This window comes from Chiloscyllium plagiosum, unplaced genomic scaffold (assembly GCF_037043375.1).
Source record: "Chiloscyllium plagiosum isolate Xiang-an unplaced genomic scaffold, Cpla_swu_hap1 HiC_scaffold_16, whole genome shotgun sequence".
Classification (NCBI taxonomy): domain Eukaryota; kingdom Metazoa; phylum Chordata; class Chondrichthyes; order Orectolobiformes; family Hemiscylliidae; genus Chiloscyllium; species Chiloscyllium plagiosum.
In genome coordinates, this window is record NW_028270154.1 from 36,119,852 (window position 1) to 36,145,953 (window position 26,102).

Sequence of the window (26,102 nt, forward strand, 5' to 3'; positions counted from 1 at the left end):
CTCATTTGGCAGCAAATAGTAAGAAATCTAATGATTTGTTCCAATCTTAGGAGTATTCAGGAAATAAGCAGTCATCATGATTTTGAGGATTGATGGTATCTCTCCATGCTCCTTGGGTTTGTATGCAGATTTTATATCCAGATCGCTGATTATGTCCTGGAAAACTTTAAGGTATGAAGTTAGAACCTTGGTCAGATTGTATTTCAATTGGCAGTCCATTATGCAAAAAAAGCAAGTTATTCTGTCCACCATTACTGTAGTTGTAATTGTTCTTAAAGGAATAGATGTTTTCACATCCATAATTGTCAGGGTACGCTGATGTCCTGGTTTTGTTTTTGATAACAGCGTATTTGCTGACACCAATGAGTTGCCAATAATTTCCAACTGTGCATGCTTGCCTCAGGTGTTTATCATTTTGTACATATGCAATAAAAGAAGTTTAAATTACACAAAATCTACTTTACTTGGCACAATTTTGCTTGTAACAATCTATATTCTTTTTCAAATCTTTTCATTTTTGCACATTTACTGGTTTTTAATCACTTTTTAAAAATTTGTTTGGGATTTATCACTTCAGGGACATACCTGCAGAGGAGAGGCAGAGATCACGGTACTGTGAGCCCTTCCATGGTGCATTGCCTGAACTATTAATGGCCACTTGGCCAGGTCCAGGTGCAGCCTGTGAGGAGGTCGTCCAATCTGGCTGCCCCGCCACCCTCAATTAGAAGAGTGGGGCTGAAGAGCAATCAAAGGTTTAGAAACATCTATTAAAAAAACGCAGACAAAAACACTCAACATAAACATGGAAAACCATCTCTTCTAGGCTGCAAAAACTGCATGTGGCTTAGCACCCAATGAAATTATTTAACCTCCTAGCGTATGGCATTGCTAAGTATAATAACTGGTAGTTTCAATGTTAAGCCATTGTGACCCCACAACAATTGATTCATCAGCAAATCAAAGGGCTGCTTGTGGGTAAAACTGCCCCACACACACACACACACCAAACTCCAATAAATTTATTTTTAAAATGGCAACATCTTCTTCCACACTTTTCTTAGTTTAAACAATACCTTTCCTTTTTTTCACTCCACATTCAAGATAAAGTAGTCTAAACAAATACAAATTATGAACTGTACAATTGAGCCATGTCAATAGTTTTGGGATTTTCTTCATTCTCCTTGATCTCAAAGATTTACAGGCTTTTCATTCCAAATAACGTAATGATAGCTTCTTCATTTGTAGAAAATGTTATCCCGTAATCCTTTTGGCCATCAGATTCCTGTACCTCAATGTATTGGTCTCCTGGTGGGGACACAGCTCTGGAGTGTCTGTCTCCCTCCAATATGGGAGTGAATAAGATCACAAAATGTAGGAACAGAAGTGGGCCATTTGACCTATCAGTTCTGCTCTGCCATTCAAAGAGATTATTCTGACCCGATAATTTTCAATTCCACTTTCCTGTTTTTCCCAGAGTCTTAACGATTAAAGGCTTGTCTATCTCAGCCTTGAATATACTGAATGATCCAACCTTTACAGCTCTCTGTGATAAAGACGTCTACAGATTCACTAACTTCAGGGAAAAAAAATCCTGCTCACATCTGCCTTAATTGGGAGACACCTCACACTGAGATTATGCCCTTTGGTCCTTGACTCCCCGACAAGGAGAACCAACCTCTCTAATTCTACCCGATCAAACCCTGTAAGACCACTTCTTGTTCTTCTAAACTCCAATGAGTATAAGCCTAACCTACTCAGCCTCTCATAGAAAATCCCCTCATATCAGGAGTCAAGCTATTGAATCTTTTCTGGATTGCCTTCAATACTTGGATATCTTTCTTCAGATAAGGGGACAAAACTGTCATAGTACTCTTGGCGTGCTCTAAGCAGTGCCTTGTATAATTTTATTAAGACTTCCCTATTTATACTTTATTCCTTTTAAAATAAAATCAAGCATTCTATTTGCCTGCCCTGTTATCTATGGAATCTGCTGGTCCCACAGAATCCCTAAAAAAAGGGAACATATCATCTGCAGTGATATCTGGTGTTCTTTGAAAAGATTCATCCATGTCTGGAAATGTGGAGTTAGCATATCCTTCACATGCTCTGTATTTGGATTTTTAAACAGGGTATGTCCTGTTTTGGGTGGGACTGTGGTGTGCCCAAATAAAACATCATGACCAAACTAGACATTTCAAGTGTTGAGGGAATGTACATCAGTGAATAATTCATCTTAACCTCATCCTACAAACCCACCTCCTCGGGACCTGATGTATTAGTAAGGTTGACGTTAAAATCAAAGTTTCATTTTCACAGTAAGTATGCTCTTCCTGTAATTGTGTGACACTATTACAAAGAGGGACAACACAACTCCAAAGACAAGATTGTTTTTTGTTTTATAGCAAGATTCGAAATAATAGCCATTACTTAATGAACTTGCCAAACAAGATATTAAAACATTGAATTCTCATTTTCCATGTCCTACTCAGTTTCCACAAGAGTTTAATTTAGTGCTAACCTGAACAGGTTGGGGCTATTTTCCTGGGTGGTCAGAGGCTGAGTGATGACCTTATAGTGTTTTATAAAATCATGATGGGCACGAATAAGTTGAATAGCCAAGGTCTTTTTCCTAGGGCGGAGGAGTCCAAACTTAGAGGGCTTGGGTTTAAGGTGAGAGGGGAAGGATTGAAAAAGGACCTCGGGGCAACTTTTCCGTGCTGTATAACTCTATGACTCCATAAAGATGAATTGCATAATTCGAAGCCGAGGTTGCGAGTCACTGCTACTTCAATTTTTAACCTTGTGTCCCAGTATATCCCCTTTAATCACCAGCAAAACAAACAAAAATCAACTTAATACTTGGTTTAAAATCTATTGAAGAGGCCATACCAGAGATTCAAGCATAACTACAGTAAGGAATCAACTTTGTAAAGTGACAACACAAGGTGACCTGCACATTATCCAACAAAAGCACCAGCTAAAAACAGTCAGAACAAGTTCTGTAGTCCTATCAAAATGAGAGGTGGTGGACAATCAAGTAATAACGACCATGAGTGTCAATATTAATCAATATGGAGTCCTGAGAGTGAGTGGAAAATATACAATAAAGTGTCTATAAGCATTATGACTCTAAAATCAACATGAAGCTGTTGTTTCTACAGTGTTTGGCTCAATTCATAAATATATTGGTAGTGTAATAGGTTATGGTAGGCTTTATCAGGACCTCGGCGACATCCAGACATTAATTGACAAGTCACAGTTAACATTCATGTAACACATTTATAGACTGTAAGAATAATAGGGTGGTTATGGTAGGGGATTTTAACTTTCCAAACATAGACTGGGACTGCCATATTGTTAAAGGTTTAGATGGAGACGAATTTGTTAAATGCATACAAGACAATTTTCTGATTCAGTATGTGGATGTACCTACTAGAGAAGGTGCAAAACTTGACCTACTCTTGGGAAATAAGGCAGGGCAGGTGACTGAGGTGTCAGTGGGGGAGCACTTTCGAGCCAGCCACCATAGTTCTATTAGTTTTAAAATAGTGATGGAAAAGGATAGACCAGATCTAAAAGTTGAAGTTCTAAATTGGAGAAGGCTAATTTTGATGGTATTAGGCAAGAACTTTCAAAAGCTGATTGGAGGCAAATGTTTGCAGGTGAAGGGATGGCTGGAAAATGGGAAGCCTTCAGAAATGAGATAATGAGAATCCAGAAAAAGTATATTCCTGTCAGGGTGAAAGGAAAGGCTGGTAGGTATAGGGAATGCTGGATGACTAAAGAAATTGAGGGTTTGGTTAAGAAAAAGAACGAAGCATATGTAAGGTATAGACAGGATAGATCGAGTGAATCCTTATAAGAGTATAAAGGAAGTAGGAGTATACTTAAGAGGGAAATCAGGAGGGCAAAAAGGGGACATGAGATAGCTTTGGCAAATAAAATTAAGGAGAATCCAAAGAGTTTTTACAACTACATCAAGGACAAAAGGATAACTAGGGAGAGAATAGGACCCTCAAAGATTAGCAAGGCGGCCTTTGTGTGGAGCCGCAGAAATTGGGGGATATACTAAATGAGTGTTTTGCATCAGTACTTACTGTGGAAAAGGATATGGAAGATATAGACTGTAGGGAAATAGTTGGTGACATCTTGCAAAATATCCATATTACAGAGGAGAAATTGCTGGATGTCTTGAAATGGGTAAAGGTGGATAAATCCCCAGGACGTGATCAGGTGTACCCTGGAACTCGGTGGGAAGCTAGAGAAGTGATTGCTGGGCCTCTTGCTGAGATACTTGTATCATCGATAGTCACAGGTGAGGTGCCGGAAGACTGGACGTTGGCAAACATGGTGCCACTGTTTAAGAAGGGTGGTAAGGACAAGCCAGGGAACTATAGACCGGTGAGCCTGACCTTGGTGGTGGGCAAGGTGTTGGAGGGAATCCTGAGGGACAGGATGTACATGTATTTGGAAAGGCAAGGACAGATTAAGGATAGTCAACATCACTTTGTGCGTGGGAAATCATGTCTCACAAAGCTGATTGAGTTTTTTGAAGAAGTAACAAAGAAGATTGATGAGGGCAGAGCAGTAGATGTGATCTATATGGACTTCAGTAAGGCATTCAACAAGGTTCCCCTTGCTGATTAGCAAGGTTAGATCTCATGGAATACAGGGAGAACTAGCCATTTGGCTATAGGACTGGCTCAAAGGTAGAAGACAGAGGGTGGTGGTGGAGAGTTGTTTTTCAGACTGGAGGCCTGTGACCAGTGGAGTGCCACAAGGATCGGTGCTGGGTCTGCTACTTTTTGTCATTTACATAAATGATTTGGATGCGAGCATAAGAGGTACAGTTAGTAAGTTTGCAGATGACACCAAAATTGGAGGTGTAGTGGACAGCGAACAGGGATACCTCAGATTACAACTGGACCTTGACCAGATGGGTCAATGGGCTGAGAAGTGGCAGATGGAATTCAATTCAGATAAATGCAAGGTGCTGCATTTTGGGAAAGCAAATCTTAGCAGGACTTTTACACTTAATGGTAAGGTCCTAGGGAGTGTTGCTGAACAAAGCGACCTTGGAGTGCAGGTTCATAGCTCCTTGAAAGTGGAGTCGCAGGTAGATAGGATAGTGAAGAAGGCGTTTGGTATGCTTTCCTTCATTGGTCAGAGTATTGAGTACAGGTGTTGGGAGGCCATGTTGCGGCTGTACAGGAGATTGTTTAGGCCACTGTTGGAATATTGAGTGCAATTCTGGTCTCCTTCCTATCGGAAAGATGTTGTGAAACTTGAAAGGGTTCAGAAAAGATTTACAAGGATGTTGCCAGGGTTGGAGGATTTGAGCTATAGGGAGAGGCTGAACAGGCTGGGGCTGTTTCCCTGGAGTGCCGAAGGCTGAGGGGTGACCTTATAGAGGTTTACAAAATTATGAGGGGCATAGATAGGGAAAATAGACAAAGTCTTTTCCCTGGGGTGGGTGAGAGGCGAAAGATATAAAAGAGACCTAAGGGGCAACTTTTTCATGCAGAGGGTGGTACGTGTATGGAATGAGCTGCCAGCGGAAGTGGTGGAACAATTGCAACATTTAAGAGGCATTTGGATGGGTATATGAATAGGAAGGGGTTTGGTGGGATATGGGCCAGGTGCTGGGACTAGATTGAGTTGGGATATCTGCTCGGCATGGACGGTTTGGACAGAAGGGTCTGCTTCCATGCTGTACATCTCTATGACTCTATGACAGTCACCATTTCTAATCAGAAAAAGGCCAGCCTTCTTTCAAAGATATTCAAAATAGTACCACTGGCATTAACTGAACTTTAACTGTGCTTACAAAAACTCAATGTAGTTATGCAAAGGTAACAATTTGGTAATCTGTAATGAGTAACTTACCTCCAGACTCTTTGAAGTTTTTGTAGCATCTACAAACAGAAGTGTGCTGGAAGATTCAGCAAGCACATGGATAAATGCAGTCAAAGCAAGAGTTGAGAAGCTCATCACTGTAATAAATCACTCTTTTTTTATTGTCCCAGCCACTGAACAAAATATTCACCTACCCATCAGCAGCATGACGTATCAGCATCTACAAGATGCACTGCAGAAACTCATTAATTTTGTTTGACATCAGCTCACAGCCCTGAGACCTTCACTATCAAAAGGACAAGACGAGTATTATTATCTGAACAACATCATCTCCAAGTTCTCCTCGGTGTTGCACACCATCTTGACTTGGATATATATCAATGTTACTTTATCTTTGCTGGGTCAAAGCCCTGTAATTCCATTATCATGTCAGTGAGCATGCAATGCATTGTAGAAACAAGGGTAGTTATTCATGTGACAAAAAGAACATTTATCAACAAAATTCAAAATTAATCTTGTGCTGTATTTTGAAACACACTCTAAACAGAGATTTGTTGCTGTAAATAAATGCTATTGCATTCAAGATAGTTATTAGGTTATATGTCTATTAACTACATAATATGAATTTTAAAAATGGATCAATAAATAATAAATCTGGTAGCAATTGATTAAAGATCGTCTCACAACTCAGCCTTCATTCATTCATGAATTATCTTTGGCCCAATATATGACTACACGCACGTAGGACTGAACTTGCCAAACTTTTGCCAATATTCTTTCGAGTGAGATTCACAGTTTGCCATGGCCCAAGCTGACTCTTCTCACACAATCTTCAGCACTTATTAATTATGTACCTTTGGCTCTGCAACATCTGACTCGTGGAATTGTGTAGTATGAGAAGCAGAAGAACACACCATTTAGATTAGATTAGATAAGATTACAGTGTGGAAACAGGCCCTTAGGCCCAACAAGTCCACACCGACCCGCCGAAGCGAAACCCACCCATACCCCTACATTTACCCCTTATCTAACACTACGGGCAATTTAGTATGGCCAATTCACCTGACCCTGCACATCTTTGGACTGTGGGAGGAAACCGGAGCACCCGGAGGAAACCCACGCAGACACGGGGAGAACGTGCAAACTCCACACAGTCAGTCGCCTGAGTCGGGAATTGAACCCGGGTCTCTGGCGCTGCGAGGCAGCAGTGCTAACCACTGTGCCACCGTGCCGCCCACAAAGACTTTATTTAGAGACATAAAGTCATAGAACACGGAAACAGACCCTTTGGTTTGATTCATCCATGCTGATCAGATATCCTAACCTAATCCAATCCCATTTGCCAGCATTTGGTCCATATCCCTCTAAAGCTTTCCTATTCATATACCCATTCAGATGCCAGAAAAATTTAAAAGGTACCTAAGGGGCAACTCCAGGACTCTGTGACTTTCATGTTGCTGGCACCATGTTTAAAGACCCCAGGTCCAATGCAAGACAGGAACTGCCCTTTGCAATGTGATCATGCACATTAATACCCAAGATAACCGTTGAGAAATATACATTATGTTGTTGACAGGGATCTGGAGGTGTTGATGGATAGGATGGTGGAAGGAGGACAGTGCTTTTTTTCCTGCTGGCCAGCAAAGGAGGTCTTACCATCAGAGTCAGCCAAATGATACTGAGACAACTGCCCAGGTCAGTTCAGTGCCCTGGGTGAAACAGAATGCACACCAATGTAGAAAGAAGTTTAATAAACTGTTTCACTCTGCATGAGTAAATGCCATCATCTTCTCTCTCCCACCTCACACGCACACACGGCCACCACTCACTCTGCCACCATACATGCCTGGAAAAAAGGCTTATGAGCTATAACTCTTAATATTGCATGTATCATTTTCATTCAGTGGCTCTCATGCACTTCATTTTCCCAAGTTACTGACCCATCCTGGCATATGCTCTTCTGACTTACATCTCACCACCTCTGCTGTTCATGCATGACTGCTAGTACCTCTGCCATCTACGTTCATCATACTCAATATGTCCTTTTGATTCATTGTAGAAATAAATGGCTCACAATGAGGCCAAGAGCGTGAAGACCAATGCTGGTGGGGGTGGGTAAGGTTAGGGGGTTATAGCTGGATATACAGCTCCTCATGCATATGAGGAAAATATATTGGATTTAGCTGTGAAGAGCACAAGCACTCATGGGGACATTGAGATCTCCATGGACAATCAACCCATTAAGCTTCATCATATTCTACTGTGCTGCTCTCCAATTACCACCAATACTACCTCATTCTGAACCCTTCCAAGATATTAATTGCCTCACATATCTAATGTTCTCTATTTTTTGATACAAGTATGAGTAGCACCCAACAAAATTCTGCCCCAGGGAGACCACTACCAGAGACCCTCAGCTCCCTGTGCACTCTGAGGAAAAAGCCCTTCACTGCAACTTGCACCAGCTCAGAGCCCACCCTTCCAATTGAAACAAGGACAGAACCCCCCTGGTTCTCACCTTCCACCCCACTAACCTCCGGATACAACGCATCATCCTCCACCATTTCCACCACCTACAAACAAGCCCCACTACCAGAGGTATATTTCCCTTCCCACCCCTCTTTGCGTTTCGCAGAGACCATTCCCTCCGTGACTCCCTTATTAGGTCCATGCCCCCCACCAACCCACCTTCAACTCCCAGGACCTTCCCTTGCCACCGCAAGAGGTGTAAAACCTGCACCCACATCTCCCCCTTCACCTCCATCCAAGGCCCAAAAGGATCCTTCCACATCCGGCAAAGATTTTCCTGCATCTCCACACACGTCATCTACTCTGTTTGTTGCTCTTGATGTGGTCTCCTCTACATTAGGGAGACAGGACACCAACTTGTGAAATGTTTCAGGGAACATCTCTGGGACACACGCATGAAACAACCCCACTGCCCCGTGACCGAACGCTTCAACTCTCCCTCCCATTCTGTCAAGGGCATGCAAGTCCTGGGACTCCTCCATCGCTAGATTCTAACCACCCAATGCCTGGAGGAAGAACAACTTATCTTTCGGCTTAGGACCCTCTAACCACGTGGCATCAATGTTGATTTCACTAGCTTCTTCATCTCCCCTCCCAAATCCTACCCTCCGACGCGGCACTGCCCTCTTGAACTATCCTACCTGTCCATCTTCTTTCTCACCTATCTGCTCCACCCTCTGCCTATCGCCTTTACCCCCACACCTTCATTTACCTATTGCATTTCCAGCAACCTTCTCCCTCACCCCACTCCCTCCCATTTATCTCTCAGCTCCCTTGTGCCTCCCCAAAATTCCTGATGAAGAGCTCATGCTCGAAACTCTCCTGCTCCTCGATCATACAGCAATATGTACACCTCTTTGACATTTACTACATTGAACAGTGACAAGCTGCTTCTCTTTCCCTCTATGCTAAAAAGACAAGGAAAGCCATAAGGCTTTCAGTCTGTAACTTTGACGTGCTAGGCTGGTAGACAAAGTTAAAAATCACACAACACTAGGTTATAGTCCAACAGTTTTATTTGAAAGCACAAGCTTACAGAGTGCTATTCCTTCATCAGGTAACTAGTGGGGCAAGATCACAAGATACAGAATTTATTGCAAATGATCACAGAATTTATTGCAATTAAAACAATATATTGAACAAACCCTAGATTGCTGTTAAGTCTTTCTTCCTTTAGCATGGGTTGCAGGTGTCATTTCATTAATGTGTAAATCCCAGAACTTCTTTTAAGTCACATTCTCAAGATAACTTAAGGTTTTATAAAAAAAGTGACATCGCAGCTCAGATAATGTATTAAAGGTGTGAGGTTAGAGTCTGTCTGTATTCCAATCTTGAGTCAGAATAGTTCTATTTCCAAAATAGGAATTTATAAAATGCTATATGGATTGACTGCCAGCAGGTTTTGTACTTTTTGAGCAAAATTGAATGTGTCTGCAAAAACAATTCTGCTAATGTAAATTATCCCATAAACTTATGAGTGTGTGTGTGAGTGTGAGAGAGAGAGTGTGTGTGAGTGCATGCGAGTGTGTGCGTATGAGTGTGATTGCGTGTGAGAGAGTGTGTTGCGTGTTCGTACTTGGTAGAGTGTGTGTGTGAGAGTGTGACGGAGTATAAGCCTGTGAGAGGGTGTGTGTGTGTGTCTGAGAGAGCCTGTGTATGAGAGAGGGTCTGCATGAGTATGTGAGTATGTAAGAGTGTGTGGTTATGTAAGAATGTGTGAGAATGTGAGAGTGTGTGTTTGTAAAAGTGTGTCAGCGGTCAGGGACATTCGGCCTCGGATCTTTGGGTGACCATCCTTTAAGGCAGACTTCGGGATATACAACAATGCAGAATGACTGAGCAGAGGCTCATTGCCAAATTCAGTACCCATGAGGATGGTCTCATCTGAGACCTTGGGTTCATGTGACACTACAGGTGACCCTGCTACACAATAACGAATGTGACTTAAAAGAAGTTCTGGGATTTACACATTAATGAACTGAAACCTGCAACCCATTCTAAAAGAAGAAAGACTTAACAGCAATGTAGGTTTGTTCAATATATCGTTTTAATTGCAGGACCCTGTGATCTTTTGCTATAAATTCTGAGTCTTATGATCCTGCCCCACTAGGTACCTGATGAAAGAACAGCGGTCTGAAAGCTAGTACTTCCAAATAAACCTGTTGGACTATAACCTGGTGTTTTGGAAGCCTGTAACTTAGCACTGAAGAGCCTATAAATTAAACTGCAGTGCAAAGCAAAAACGCTGGCAACCTTCAAAAAAGCACAAAGTGAGTTAAGAAATGAAGCTAAGTACCATAAATGCATTTTGTGTAAATGCATGAGATATGTGTATGAGCACTGAATGTACCTGAGAACTGCAATCAGCTTCCTATGACTGGCACAGACCACCAGCTTTCATACTTTAGCTGTGTTCCATTGGAACTGCTGCTTTTCTGATTATAGAACAGATTGAAAATTACATCCAAAAGGTCTTGGGGTGCCATAGGTCAACCGAGATGCGCAATCCCCACTGATGAACTGCCAGGTGCCTGCAATTCAGGGTCAAAATAGGTAGCTGTCAGTTGAAGACTGTCTCAACAAATACTTTAAATCATTCTTTTAATCAATTTCATGAACACGGCAAACTTGAATTGAGCAATTTTGCATAACAGACCTCGATTCAGTCTAACTAACTAATTCATCAAACTATTAATTGGTTCCACACTATCACCTGGCACTTTTCAAAGCAGGCACATTGTTATGGAAAATAAAGTTGCCTTTATATTATTTAATGGTTTTCCTGACCCCAGTACAACTTAAATCACTTTAAAGACATTTATGTACATTTGAGGTGTAGTCATGCCTCTAATATTGAAAACATATAACTAGTTTGTATATAGTGAACTCTCACAAACAGCTATATGATAATTGTCAGATAATTGGTTTTCCTGTGTTGCTTGAGAAATAAATATTGACTAAGAAACTGAGGAAATTTCTCCTGCTCTTCTGCAAATTGGTATCATGGGAAATTTTATATCTTCCTCAGTGAGAGGACAAGCCCTTGGTTTAACACCATATTCACAAGGAAGTATCTCCTTTAGAACCACACAAAGTATCCAACTAGATTATACGTTCAAATCTATGGAGTGGGAGCTGAAGTTCTAATCATATATATCTGAGGTGAGCGTTGCCATGGTTGACATCATAAAATTATACTCTAAATGGGTAGAATCTATTAAAAAAAATACTACTAGGTCTCTCATTTATTATTAAATTAGTAACAACGTAAAATCTGGTGTCTAACAATCTAGCATTAAAATTACACAATACTTTGATAATTAAGTTATTCTTAAACTGCACCTGATATCTTTAGCACATGTTGAAAATGGTCTCCAGCAGATGTTGTTTGGTCAGCGGTAGAAGGTTAAGCTCTGTTCTGAGGTGTGAACATGCACACAGGGATGAGGATCTGATTATGTGAGCATGTTAATGCAGCACTTGTGTTTACACTCAAACAGAATTTTAGTAGTCCATTTTATTTTATATGATATCCCAATTTGACTGCAATAATTTATCAATAATTTGTCCAGAAAGCCTTCAAGTTTTTTTTAAAAGGCACTGACTTTAACAAATAAATATCTTTCAGCTTTTTGAGGATATTTTAGTTCATCGTCTGCTTTTACCTCTTACTGGCATTCAAACTCAAATGAGTCATTTGTTGGTTCAGTTGTCACTTTTATTTATTGTGTTCTTATACATTTTCTGATACCAATAACGTTGACAATTAGCATCCTCGAGGCTGATATGTTTGGAAGCAAATGAGAATCTAAGAAGAGATGCCAGCTTTTCATAGTTATTGCATGTGTTCCTGCAGCACCACACATTGGAATCTGTGGGGAAAATTGGTAAGAATTCACTTTGACAGATGATACCCTGGTGCAGGCTCTGCTGCAAACATGCTCTTTCTGCCCCTTATTGGGCCTCGCCTGCCTGAGGTTCCCCCTTCACCATCCACCTGCCTGCCAACCTCCTCCCCCGCTCCCCCAATCTTCAATTTCTAGTCCCTGGAGATGGCCTCCAGCTGCTCAAAATCCTCCTGCCAAGCACTCACTGCTGCCAGGTTCGGATGAGATGCAGCATTCCAAAACTTAAATGAGGCCACGGAGAAAAATGACTCAAGTTTTTTGTGGTGCAAATGTGTGACTCTAATATTCTTTTGAGCTGCACACTCACATGTTCAGATGAATTCAGGATTCAGAAATTAAATATGGTACAAACCTATTTTAGTCTGCACAACACTACTTCAGATATTTTCTTACTTAATTAATTTATGAAAAATATTGGCTATTGCATTTTCAAACAAAAATTTGAAATACAGGAAATTACAGGACCATGGGGAGAAAGTGGGCAGTGGAACTGGTTTTGCTGTCGTAGTGGGCCAGCATAGATGTGTTGTAAACTTCTATGGATCCTTGATTATACATTTGATAGTTCAGGAAAAAATAGAATTAATAATGCCATAAGTAATTTTACAAGGAAGAAAAGAAAATAGATAGGATATAACTACAATATTAGCTAACCTGGTGTTCTAAGAAAGCCAGTTTAACTACTGGTTAAATTGACATGCTTTACTTGTCCCCTGTTTATACTGTTAGCCTTTAGTTTTGGGTCAGGATTCTTCAAGGTTTATACTGAGCATTACTCCCAAGTCAGCTTGAGCATTAGAAGGTGATAAAATACTTGCCTGAATACACGTGCTGACAGCTTTTCTGGGCTAAATCTGGTTAGGGATTCAAAAGAAGTTGTTTATACCAGGCTTATGTGAAGCTCTGGTTAAATGGTCACTGAAGCTAGAGCTGGGGCATTTAAGTGCCACATGGGAGTGATTGAGCATTGGTTGCCTTTTTTCATTCCTCTGCTGTAATAAAACTGCATTTTACTGAACTTCATAATCCTGAAGGGAGAACTTTTAACTCCAATAATACAGTCAGAGATGCTGTGCAGGATTTTATTAAGGGCTACAAGACCCTGACGACGGGACCAAATTCCCCCTCAAACCTCACTGTCCTGACTTGAAACTACTGCCATTCCTTTTCTGTCACTGGGCCAAAATCCTGGAACTCTCTCCCTGATGATACTCTGGTATCCCTGCACATCAAGGACAGCAGCAACTTAAAGAAGGCAGCTGACACCCATCTTCTCCAGGGCAGTGAGGACTGGATCAAAAATCCTGGCCTGGCCAGTGATACCCACGTCTCAGAAAGAGCAGCCGCAGTGCACTATCTAGGTTTAGGAGCTAGGGACACACAACAGTATCTCCAAAGGCAGTTCTACTTAGTGTTTCTGAGCTCATCATCCTGGGTGAGTGGGATGTAGGTAGCCCCGTTAGAGAGCTAGCAGCCTAGTAGGAAAGGTGAACACTACCGACCCAGCTCAATGAATGATGGATCACCTCACCGGGGAGATATCTAACAGCGGTGAGTGGAACTGAAAAGTATTGGGTGGTTCTGGGTGGAAGCACCTCCAGAATGGAGGGGCAAGCTCTCTGAGGGAATGTTTGGATTTGAATGGTGGGCTTTCTGTGAATGAACCATGGAACTTTCAGCTTTGATAGCCATTAGGACTGTTGTTGGGAGTCTGTCTCCATGGAGTTAGCAGTCTCCACAGGGCTGGGTGCAACCTCTTTGCTGCTGATAAAGCATTTAAAAGGCCTCTAATTGAGGTGCTAATTATTCAAAATGGCTTCCTGATTCTGTTTAACAGGAAGCCAATCTTTGTGCTGTTCATCATTGGGAAACTTTGACATTGACCAGAATGTATTAGGAACTGTCCCTAACTGGTTTGTGGTGAAATCCATAGTTTCAAGGTTTTCTTTGAGACAGATTCTACTTCAAAAGGGAACTTGGGAAAGGAAACTAAGCCTTCCAGTTTCTGAGGAACAAAGAATGAAATTGAGGTTGATTATCAAAACTTCAGGGGAGACTAAAGTGGCTGAAACTATATAAAAAGGTACAGAGCCATTAGAGCTCAGTTGTTGATCCCAGTGGTGCAGTACAGGCAGGGTGAAAGAAACTGAAGTGAGATTCAAGAGCTGAAAATAGGTAAATGTACAGTGATCATCTCTGTTTCTGTTACTTGAAGACAATGCTGGTGCATCTAAGCCACTCAAAGTACAATAAATAGAAATGAGAGAATTCTGCAGACATAGAACAATTTTGATAATGACTATGCAGTGAAACTTGGGTTGGTTGTACACTGTTGTGGACTGGGGAACAGGCTTAATCCCAGAAGAAGAGGAACTGAAATTCTTTGTGAAGAAAACAATGGGTTGAAGGACCTTGTGACTGAGATTGATGATACATTGCTTGCATGGATTACTGAGTCAAGTCAAAGTTGTATCTGTCATTTAATGTGCAAGTTATAGTTTATAATCAACCACAATTTACCAGTTAAGTCATGCTTAGCCAAGCGACAATAAAATCTAAATCCAAAATCTGATCCTGGGTTCCAGGGCATATATGCTTACCCAAGAAAATAGTTAATGTTAACTTTATTTCCCATTTGTACTGCATTTTCTTTTACACACCAGGGAATTATGTGGCTCGTACTTTCAGTATGTAACTGTAAATTCAACTTTCCTCGTTTTTCTAAAAATAGTTACAGATCATGATGGAGATTATAACAGGCTTGCAATTGCCTCCATAGCCCTGCTGCTGCTCAACTTTCCACCCTGGGACTGAAAAAATGCTGACCTCTAATTCATACAATTTTATTTGAGGAGAGTAAAGCCCTGATTTTAACACAGGTAAGATAGATGGAGGCAGGAAGCAATAGCTTGAATAAGAAACACTCAAGATCTTGTTTGGCTGAACTTTAACTTCTTGGTCTTATTTTGGCTTGACTGATAAGCTGCCCAGTGAATCACTTGGAGAAATATGTGGCCCACCCAAATTGTCTGGACAATTTAAAGTGGGGATGCACCTCTTACACAGCTTGCTATAGGGTCTGAGGACTCCCTCTGGCATCCTGATGCTGTCTGGAAAATCCCATTGGAGGTGATCACTGGTGGGAAGGAGGTACTGTTCTCAACATTTATAAGAGTAGGACCAGTACGGGTCACATCATCCCAGGTTTGTTCCAGTTTGGGAAGAGACTTAAAGGTCACAAATGTAGCTGTTAGCCTTTCCACCTTTCTCAACAATACCTGACAACACATCTTTCATCGTATTCACTATCATCATTGTGATACCTTACTCTTCATCATATTCTTCATTATGATCACAAAGGCATATTGTAGCATCTGTCTTTGTCATTACAAACTTCTCTTTGGTGCCAGACATAAAAGTATTCCTTTCTCACATCCTAAATTCTTTCAGCAATGAACTAATCCAGGTCCACTTTCTCATTTACATTCTGCACGCTTATCTTTCCATTCATCCTTTCCTCATCTTCAATGTTATAAACTGGCCCTGAGCAAGGTTCCAAGTTATTAGGGTTCCAGATAGGCACCCCAAAATGTTGAGTTCCTGGATGAGGAGGAATGAACTGGATGAACTCTCCTCTCTATTCATTGGTTGGTCACCACAAGGTTAATTTAAGAAAGATCCCTCCCTTAAGAATGCCTTTCTCTAGACCGAATAAATTTGCATTTTAAAATGAACCAATTTAACTAGGCTTTCTTGAATTAGGAAAAGTGTGATTTCATTCATTACTCAAAGCAAGAAGAGCTAATAATGCAGAACACACACACACATTAGGAAAATTAAATGAGTCTAAAAATAAGTTAAAAGATTTACTGATTAGTCTGGATCATTCTTGAAGAGCAGATAGTGGAGTGTTGATTGTTGAACAGTCAGTTTCTGAATTCCTGTATTTTATCATGTTTTCCTTTTGGCAGAGGTTAAGCTGGCAGTACTCAGAGCAAGAGAATCCTTCTGTTGTCCTATTTCATTTTGACTGGCTTGTTAGCTAGCTGGCTCCTAGCACTCAGAACAAGAACATAATTTTACTTGCAATGCAGGGGTGAAGGACTGACTGGGGACAGTCAACATGGCTTTGTGTGTAGGAAGTCACATCTCACTAAATTGATTAGGTTTTTTTTAAAGAATTAATGAAGAAGATTGATGAGGGCAGAGCATGGTGGATGTGATCTGTATGGACTTCAGTAAGGTTTTTGACAAGGTTCTTCATGATAGACTGGTTAACAAGGCTAGATCACATTAAATACAGGGAGAACCAACCATGTGGATACAGAACTGGCTCAAAGGTAGACGTCAGAGGGTGATGGTGGAAAGTTGCCTTTCAGACTGGAGGCCTGTGACCAGTATGCCATATGGTTTGGTGCTAGGTGCACTGTTTTTTGTCAATTATATAAATTATCTGGATGTGAACTTAGGAGGTATAGTTAGTAAGTTTGCAGATGACACCAAAGTTGGAGGGGTAGTGGACAGTGAAGGAGGTTAGCCTCAGAGTACAATGGGACACTGCATTTAGAAAGGCAAATCAGGGCAGGACTTAGAAACTTAATGGTAAGGTCCTGGGGAGTGTTGCTGAACAGAGACCTTGAAGTGCAGGTTCATAGTTCCTTGAAAATGAGGTTACAGGTAGATTAAATAGTGAAGAATGCGTTTGGTTGCTTTCCTTTATTGGTCAGAGCATCAAGTATAGGAATTGGCAAGTTGTGCTGCAGCTGTACAGAGCATTGGTTAGGCCACTTTGGGAATATTGTGTGCATTCTGGTCTCCTTCCTATTGGAAGGATCTTGTGAAACTTGAAAGCATTCAGAAAAGATTTACAAGGATGTTGCCAGGGTTGGAGAGTTTGAGCTATGGGGAGAGTCTGAATACGCTGGAGCTGTTTTCCCTTGAGTGTCAGAGATTGAGGTGTGACCTTATAGAAGTTTATAAAATCATGAGGGGCATGGATAGATAAATAGACAAGGTCTTTTCCTTGGGGCGGGGGAGTCCAGAACTAGAGGGCATTGGTTTAGGGTGAGAGGGGAAAAAGTTTAAATGGACCCAAGGGGCAACCTTTTCATGCAAAGGGTGGTGCGTGTGTGGAATGAGTTGCCAGAGGAAGTAGTGGAGGCTGGTACAATGACAACATTTAAAAGGCATCTGGATTGGTATATGAGTAGGAAGGATTTAGAGGGATATGGACCAAGTGCTGGCATATAGGACTAGATTAATTTAGGATATCTGCTCGGCATGGATGAGTTGGAATGAAGTGTCTATTTCCATGTTGTACATCTCGATGATTCTATGACTCTATGACTTGTGAATGGTTGTTTGAGTGCTGCCAACACAGAACATTAGCACTTGAACCCAGGCTAGTAAGCACAAGCCTCAATTTAGTTGCAAACCTTCTTCCATTAACCCACACAAAGTTGCTGTTGGCTTTTAACCCCTTTAATTGTGTATTCCTGGAAGGACAATACAAAAAGAATCTGCACCAGGTAGCTCTCTGCTCAGAGGTGTAAAATAGTCTGTCATTATTTTGTCTTGTTGGATCTCTCTCTTTGTTTGACGCTTCCCTGATACTTTATAGCTTTGCAGATATCCCATGGGTACCACAAAGACTTTGCCATGCAGTACTAAATTTACATTTATCAGTTTTGTCTGTAGCAGTTCTCTTAAAAAAAATCACCTTTTGGAATTAATAGTTATATACCCGTAATACTTGGGAGTTCTGATCCATTGCTCACTTCTCCCAAGACTCAGTCTCATTTCATTACGAATGGTGAAAAACAATTAAGTATATAAACAACATAAATATTCATAAACACACAATCATTCTCTCAGCTTTGATCAATAGTATCTTTTCAGTTCTAACCTGGTTTCTCTAGGTTCTGGATCGGACCTCTAAAATCACATTTATTTTCCCTCCAATGTCAGTGATTTTTAGTCAGTGCAAATGAAAGAACAAACTCCAATTGATTAACCTAGTGTTCTGAGTCTTTTGACAATATGAAAAATGCTAATGGCTTGTGGATAGTGTAGACTGCATTCACTTTGTATGTATTTTAGATATATATGTCAAAGTGTTTGTCAATCACTAGTAAATCAAATGTTTTATTCTCTACCGTGGAGTGCTGTCTCTGATGTTTGTTGATTTGTTTGGAGAAGTATCCAATTGGTCTCTCTATTTGGTATTCATCTTTCCGAAGGAGGACAGCACCAGCACCTACTCTGATGTCACTTGCATTGATGTCTACTTTAAAAGCTTGGTTAAAGTTTGGAGCTGCCAACATAGGCTCACTGGTTAAAGTGACCTTCAGGTTTTCCAAAACAGTTTGGCATTTCTCAGTACATATTACCTTTTCTTTTGTCTGTAGGGGGTCAGATAGGAGAAAGTGAGGACTGCAGATACTGGAGGACTTATGCTCAAAATGTTGATCCTCCTGCTCCTCGGATGCTGCCTGACTGGCTGTGCTTTTCCAGCATCACACGCTTCGATTCTGTAGTGGGTCAGCCAACAATGCAGCTATTGTGTTATTGTTTGGGATGAACATTTGGTTGAACCTACAGATTCCCAAGAACCTCTCAATTCCCTGTTTTGTTCTAGGAGTGGGGAACTGTGTTATTACTTCACCTTTGCAACCCTGAGCACTACTTTCCCTTGATTCACCACAAATCTAGATAGGTCAGAAATTGCTGGAGAAATGCATAAGGTCTGGCAGTATCTATGGAAAGAAAGCAGAGTTAATGTTTTGAGTCCAGTAACCCTTCTTGAGAATCTAAGTGCAGGACAGTGAGCATCCTTAATGAGGCTTGTTAAGGCTGCTCACTGTGATAGTGCAGTGTAGGGTTTATATTGATTTCCAGCATCTGCAGCTCTTTTGCATTACCATAGCTCTACATGATGTGGATGTGGGAGAGATCCCTCCAATAAGGCAATGTCCCCATTGACTAGGCCAAGAAAAGCTGGCCCAGTTTCATGAAGAGATTAACTGAATCCTGGAGCCCCAGCTAAAAGAACTCAGCAGCCACTGCACAGCCACAGTTGTGTTCATGTCCAAACCAGACAGATTCACAATACTGATTTGCATTATTGAAAATTTAATGCAGTGACCAGAGCTGACTCTCACTCAATAAACTGACTGGAAGATTGCATAGCTAGGGCAGGTAGAGCTGCTTAGATTACTAAAATAGTTTTACACAAGAGATTATGGCAGATTGTATTCACTGCTTGCATGAAAGGTTTCTGAAGAATTGTCATTCGAAACGTTAACTCTGCTTTCTCTCCACAGATGCTGCCAGACCTGCTGAGTTTCTCCAGCAGTTTCTGTTTTTGTTTCAGATCTTCAGCATTGGCAGTTTTCATTTTGGTTTATCCTGACCTTATAGAGGTTTAGAAAATCAGAGGGCATAGATAGAGTAAATACACAAGGTCTTTACCCCAGGATGGGGGAGTCTAAAACTAGGGGGTGTAGGTTTAAGGTGACAGGGGAAAGATTTAAAAGGGACCTAAGGAGCAATTTTTTCATGCTGTATGGAATGAACTGTCAGAGGAAGTGGTGGAGGCTGGTACGATTACAACATTTGCAAGGTATCTGAGAGGTTCACAAATAGGAAAGATTTGGAGGGATACCAGCCAAAGGCTGGCAAATGGGATTAGATTTATTTTGGATATCTGGTTGGCAAGGACGAGTTAGACTGAATGGTCTGTTTCCGTGCTGTATATCTCTATGATTCTATCTATGACTCCAGATAGGTTACTTGAGCCTTGGTAAATTTCCTCTTTGTGAGATTGACCACTAGGTCAGCTGTTTGTGTTTTCTGGAAGAAGACTTTCTGTTGCTCTAAATGCATTTTCTAGCTGTTTCTGTACCCTGGGACAATGTCTAGGAACATTACATAATTAGATAAACCTGCTACTATCTGATTCATCAACCTTTGAAAAGTGGCTGGATAATTTCAGAGTCCCAGGGGCGCAATCTGTCTAGAGTTACATAGGCAGGGATTTAAAACTATGTATAAGATTATCTTGATAATCTAGGCAGTTTTACCAGCCTTAGCTATGCAACCTTCCAGCCAGGATATTGAGCAGGAGTTAGCTCTGGTCACTGCATTAACTTCTCAATTGTCAACGTGGGACCTTGTGAACCTGTCCAGTTTGGACATGAGCACAACTGGGGACCCCAGCTGAAGTAGCTGCTGGGTACTTTTAGTTGGTGCTCCAGCATGCAATTAATCTCTTTTTGAAACTGGAACTTAGCTGATAGGGATGTTTCCTTATGGGACCTCTCCCACTTCCACATTATGTAGAGCTATGGTGGTGCAAGCTGGCTTGTCTCTGCATTAACCCTGCGCTGCATAATCACAGTGAGCAGCCTTAATAAGCCTCAGTAAAGCTTGCATTCTTTCCCCAAGGCTATTCTGCAGTAATAGGTTCCACTAGTGGACTGCTCATGGCACCCATTCGAACAAGAGAAAGACAGTTTCAACTTCTGCCTCCTCAAACTTAGGAATTAAATGAATAAACTGAGTTGTCGCCACCCTTATGTCTAAATTGTTGGTGTTTTCACAATGGTGTTTCTGCTCCTCAGGTTAAGCTTTCTTAGCAAAAACCTCTCCTGCCAGTTTCCCTGAAGGTTGTCCCTGTTACCTGCTTGCTCCTTCTTCCCTTTACCATTTATCTCTTAGTGTCTCCCTTTTCTCTCCCCCTCTCTTTGTCTCTCCTTTCCTTTTTCTTGAAATTCTGTATTCCGATGTTCCAATTTGAATCGCTTTGCTGTCACAATACCTATTTAATTGTCTTTAATTTCCACCTATTAGCCACTGGCCACCATTTTTAAAACATTGATTTTCTAGCTTCGGGTGAAATTCTAATCCTAAGTGCCTTGCTAAATCCTTTGAGCTTATTGATGGGACAGAATGTCTAAATTGTCAAAATGAATTCCACTAATTCTGCAGATTGTATTTGGTTGTAGTTAGCTTCTAGCAATCTTAATAAGAAAAGGATCTCACCTTAAACAAAAGGTACTTTATTGCGTGATAGCTATCAGATGGAATTGACATTAATAAGATAAAGATTGTTACTAACAGTACATGAAGATTTGTTGATACAGGTCTTCACTCCCCAAGCTCCTAAAACATTTTGCCTCATCCCCTGTCCAAGCCTGTAAGAACATCATCAGATTGGATGAAGCTGAATGCAGTCTCAAACATTAATCCTTTCAGGACCTTTACCATACGCAACAATCCCTTCATATTCTGGATTAGGTTACTCTCCACCATACAATGTCAAAGGAATACAGGACAAATTTGGGTACATACGCACATGTTACCAATCTGATTAATTTGTTTAGTGCTTCTTCCAAGACCATTATCTGTTTAGTGGGCAATGGATTGTTGCAGCTTGTACTTCAAAGAGAATGTATCTGACTCATCTGCTAACTGTTTTAAAATGGTGATAACACCCAAGCAAATGCTCCAATTTACTGCAGACTATTCAGCAACTTTAAGCTTGAGTGGTACATTAACATCCATGTACAAGGGAACCTCGATTATCCAAACGAGATGGGCAGGCACTATTTTGTTCGGATAATCGATTATTTGGTTAATCGATTAAACGCCTTTCCTCTGGAGCTCGGAGTTTTTAAAGTCTGCTGCCCCTTCAGGAGACTAGCAGCAGCACACAGCACATGAGACCCCGCCCCCCAACACCGCCCACCGCCCCCGTCTATCATGGTCCCCCGCCCCCAAACCCCATCCAACACTGACCCCCCGCCCCTGTCCATCACCGCTCCCTCCCCCCAGCCCTCCCCCCCCAACCCCGTTCAACACTGCTCCCCTCCATCCCCGTGCACACCCCAGCCACCCCACCCCTCTCTGGGGCAGCCAGACTGGACACCAAAAACAAGACTGCTGCTGCTGCTGCCGCTTTTGTGGGGTAAGTCTCCAAATAGCACACATACAGCCACAGCCACACACACAACTTTTACCTGCATCTTTTTGACAGGTTCCACGTTTGCCCTGTACAGGACAATGTTGGAGAAATTATCTGGGGAAGGGGGGTTTAGCATACATCCCTCTGTAAAACTCCAGGGAAAGTATTGGGAGAGAGGGGGTGTGCAGGAGGTCAGGTATTTGGAGAGGGTGCCTATTTAATCACTGTAAACAAAAGACGCGATCACTGTTGGAAACATGTCTTTGATGTCATGTTTCTATCAGGACCTTGCGATCTTCTTTGTATAATCCAATTTTCGGATAATTGGTATTCGGATAATTGAGGTTCCTCTGTAGACCATTTGGGTCCTGTATTCCTGGTTCTGAGTCATATATCCTATGTAATCCTAAATGTAACATCTCTTGAGTTTGCCATTCACTGCTGGATCATAAAGATGACAAATGCTTTTTAAGCCAGGCAGGTGAATTCATTATTTTCTCAACAAAAAAGCAGGTGGAGCATGTGGCTTTGTCAGAATTACAGGTTTCTCTGGTGTATGCTGCCATTGAGTACACACACATTATTTTGCAGAAGCAGTATTTCAGTGCTCAGATGTACTGTAACCACAAAGATTGCCATTTGTTGAGTGTATAGTTGGTAGGCTTTCATGCTGCAGCAATCCAATGTTCTTTCAGTTTTTCAGTCACTGCATTGAACCAAAGGGTGGCTGTATTGTGAAAAAGATTTTATACTGATTCATAATCCCAAAGCAATAGTTCTGCTGCTTGGGTCCTTCTGGAGAACTGTGGTACTCACTGGGAATATATTATATTAGATTTATGCTGTAAGATTTAGTGCATGTTTTTACTACTGAAAATTGCCTCCATCATTTTCACATTATGAAGCATAAACTTATTTTGATGTTTTGCCACTCTGATTTCATGTATTTATTGGTATAGGAACTAAATTTCCTGTTCCTTTGGTGGCCCTTATTGATTCAGAACAGATTAAAAAGAGGTAATTGGCTTTTGGTCAAATGGTAAGTTTACACTGCATTTATTATAAAATGTGTTACAACACCTTGTAACACAGTCATATGAACTAGGTTCCTCATGCCAGAGACAATAAAGTCCACAATGTGGTTTTTGTTTCAAGAATTAAAGACTTGGCTGCTGTATTTTGAAACCATTGACTTTTAATTTTCATCCTGTGTTACTCCCAACAAGTCATTGTGTACATTATGAAAGTTTGATGATCTTCCCACAATTTGAGGAGCTGTCTGTATGGCAATTAACAGCAGCCTATTCCTTCACAACTCTGCAGACCTATACATATTAAGTTTAATGATTTCAGACTTTGTTTCCTTCCCTACTTAAAATCCCAGTTTTTCCATTTATATTCTATTTTGCTTCATTCTACTCTGAATTTACAGTATTTTATTAATCTCTTATCTGTTTAAGATTCCTCTTGATAACCTAATTGAAATTTCTATTAGTTTTATCTAACATTTTTTACTGTCTTTCCAGATGAGAATATCCACTCCTTGTTTAACCTATTAGGTGATTCTTTGTTCTAGTATTTTAACATAGTTGACTAACAATGTTGCGGCTGCTTTACCTACCTTTCATATTTGGTTCTTATTTTTCACCTTGGAAATGTTCTTGACCTGAAATGTCAGCTATTGTTTGTGTTTTCCAATGCTGAGCTTCTATATAGTTCAAATAGATTCTGTTTCTAACATGGAGAGGCGAAATACCATGAAATAAAATAGGAAGCGCTGCTAATCATTGATAAAATATTCCTCCTTTGTGAACTTAAAAGTGATCTGAAGTAACTTTTTATACAGTCTATCATAGTCAGTTAAAATTAAACAATGCAACTGGTCATTTTGATTTTAGTTACTTCTATTTTAAATTATAAATTTTGAATATCTATACTTTTCCCCATCTTTAGTTTTGTAATCTGTAACTAGCTTTAAGCGAATTAATTGGATTGTAGTATGTTAATATTTTAGCTATATATAGAAGACTGTAACATGTCATTATGTGTATTTGTAATAAGATGTCACCATGATGTTCTCTCACGGCACCAAAATAGTGGTAATGCTGTCAATTTTGCAATTGGAATGAGCTGTTGCCTCTGCTAAATGCCCAGCAAGACTAATGGCACCTTGAAGACTTTATGGAAATGAATCTTTTTGCCATTGGATCTAGCAAGCTGAATTCAATGTTGTTGTTATTTCCAGGAGAACTATAATGACAGAGCTGATCAGACTTAAGAACATAGAAGCATTTTCCAATTTGAGAGGATAAAGTTGGCATTGACGTACTCTGAAATATATATATTCTAACCGATTTTACAGAATAACAGAATACTTATAGTTTAGGTACAGATGAAAACAGCAAGTTTAGGTTGAAATATCCCATGTAACACTATTAAGGATTAATATTGCTAGTGGATGACAGATAAACACATTTGTGTGGAAGTTTACTTTATTGCAACTCTTAAACCATATCAATGACGCAGTAAATGTAGTAAGCATTTATTCATTGTCATCATCAATGATAATGATTTAGCCCACCAATGTCTCAGACTTCGGCATTCAGGTATCACTGGGGCCTGAGTTACTGTTGAATTTGCTGGGTGTATTAGAAATTGTGCCACATACACATACTAGACAGTTGGTGTAGAATCTTTAAATAGTATTTAAGGCGGACATATATTCTTGATTGCCAAGGAGACAAAAGATATTAATAAACTATTTATTTGCAAATTTATTAAGTTTGTATTGTAAAAGTGTTAAAAGATAGTATCTTTTATATTTGTTTTATTGAAAGCAATATCATGTAGGCACAATGTAAATACTTTGACACATTGATAAAAATCACACAACACCAGGTTATAGTCCAACAGGTTTAATTGGAAGCACACTAGCTTTCGGAGCAACGCTCCTTCATCAGGACTATCACCTGATGAAGGAGCCTCGCTCCGAAAGCTAGTGTGCTTCCAATTAAACCTGTTGGACTATAACCTGGTGTTGTTTGATTTTTAACTTTGTACACCCCAGTCCAACACCGGCATCTCCAAATCTTGAGACATTGACCTATTGTTCCATGAAAGTAAACAAAGCAATAATTTTGATGTTTTCTTTGTCCTTCTCAGTATTAGTCCATTAAAATATACATGATTTTTTTTATTTGTTAACTTTGCACCAGCTGCATAGGAAACAAAAGAACCTGTACAGATGTAATATTTGAGAAATAAAAGCATTTGCTCTTATTTTACTACCCTTTAACATTATTGTGCAAAGTAGTGCTGGTTGGAAAATTTAGATTTGAATGTCTGAATAGCTTTGGATCATGGCACAAGACACCTAGTATAACTGAAAACCAGCCTGTTGATTGTGAAATTTACCTGGAGTTCCCATTATAAACCAACTTCCATCAACTATTTCTCGCAATTGAGCAACAGTCCTTTATCACAGACCTATGCCTATATAAAGTTTTGTGTTCTTTAGCTGTGAACTAATAGGATTCTTTGTCAAAGCAGTTTGTGCTGTTCACATGAATCAGTGGCATTTCTCCAGGTCGTGTCTATTTTCAAAATGTACTTTGCAGATTTTGGTACAAATTTAATATTTTTCTTAAATAAAAGTTGACTGTACCTAGGTTTGAATCCAATGTGGCATTAGAACTCAGCATATTGTCAAATGAAGACATTTTAAGTGGGTTTTTTCAGGTTGGCAGGATACCATGAACGTTGTGCTATTGGCGTTGATGCTGGTGCTTCAACTTTTTACAGTTGATATAAATTATTTGGATGAAGGCACTTGGAGGAGTGGCAGC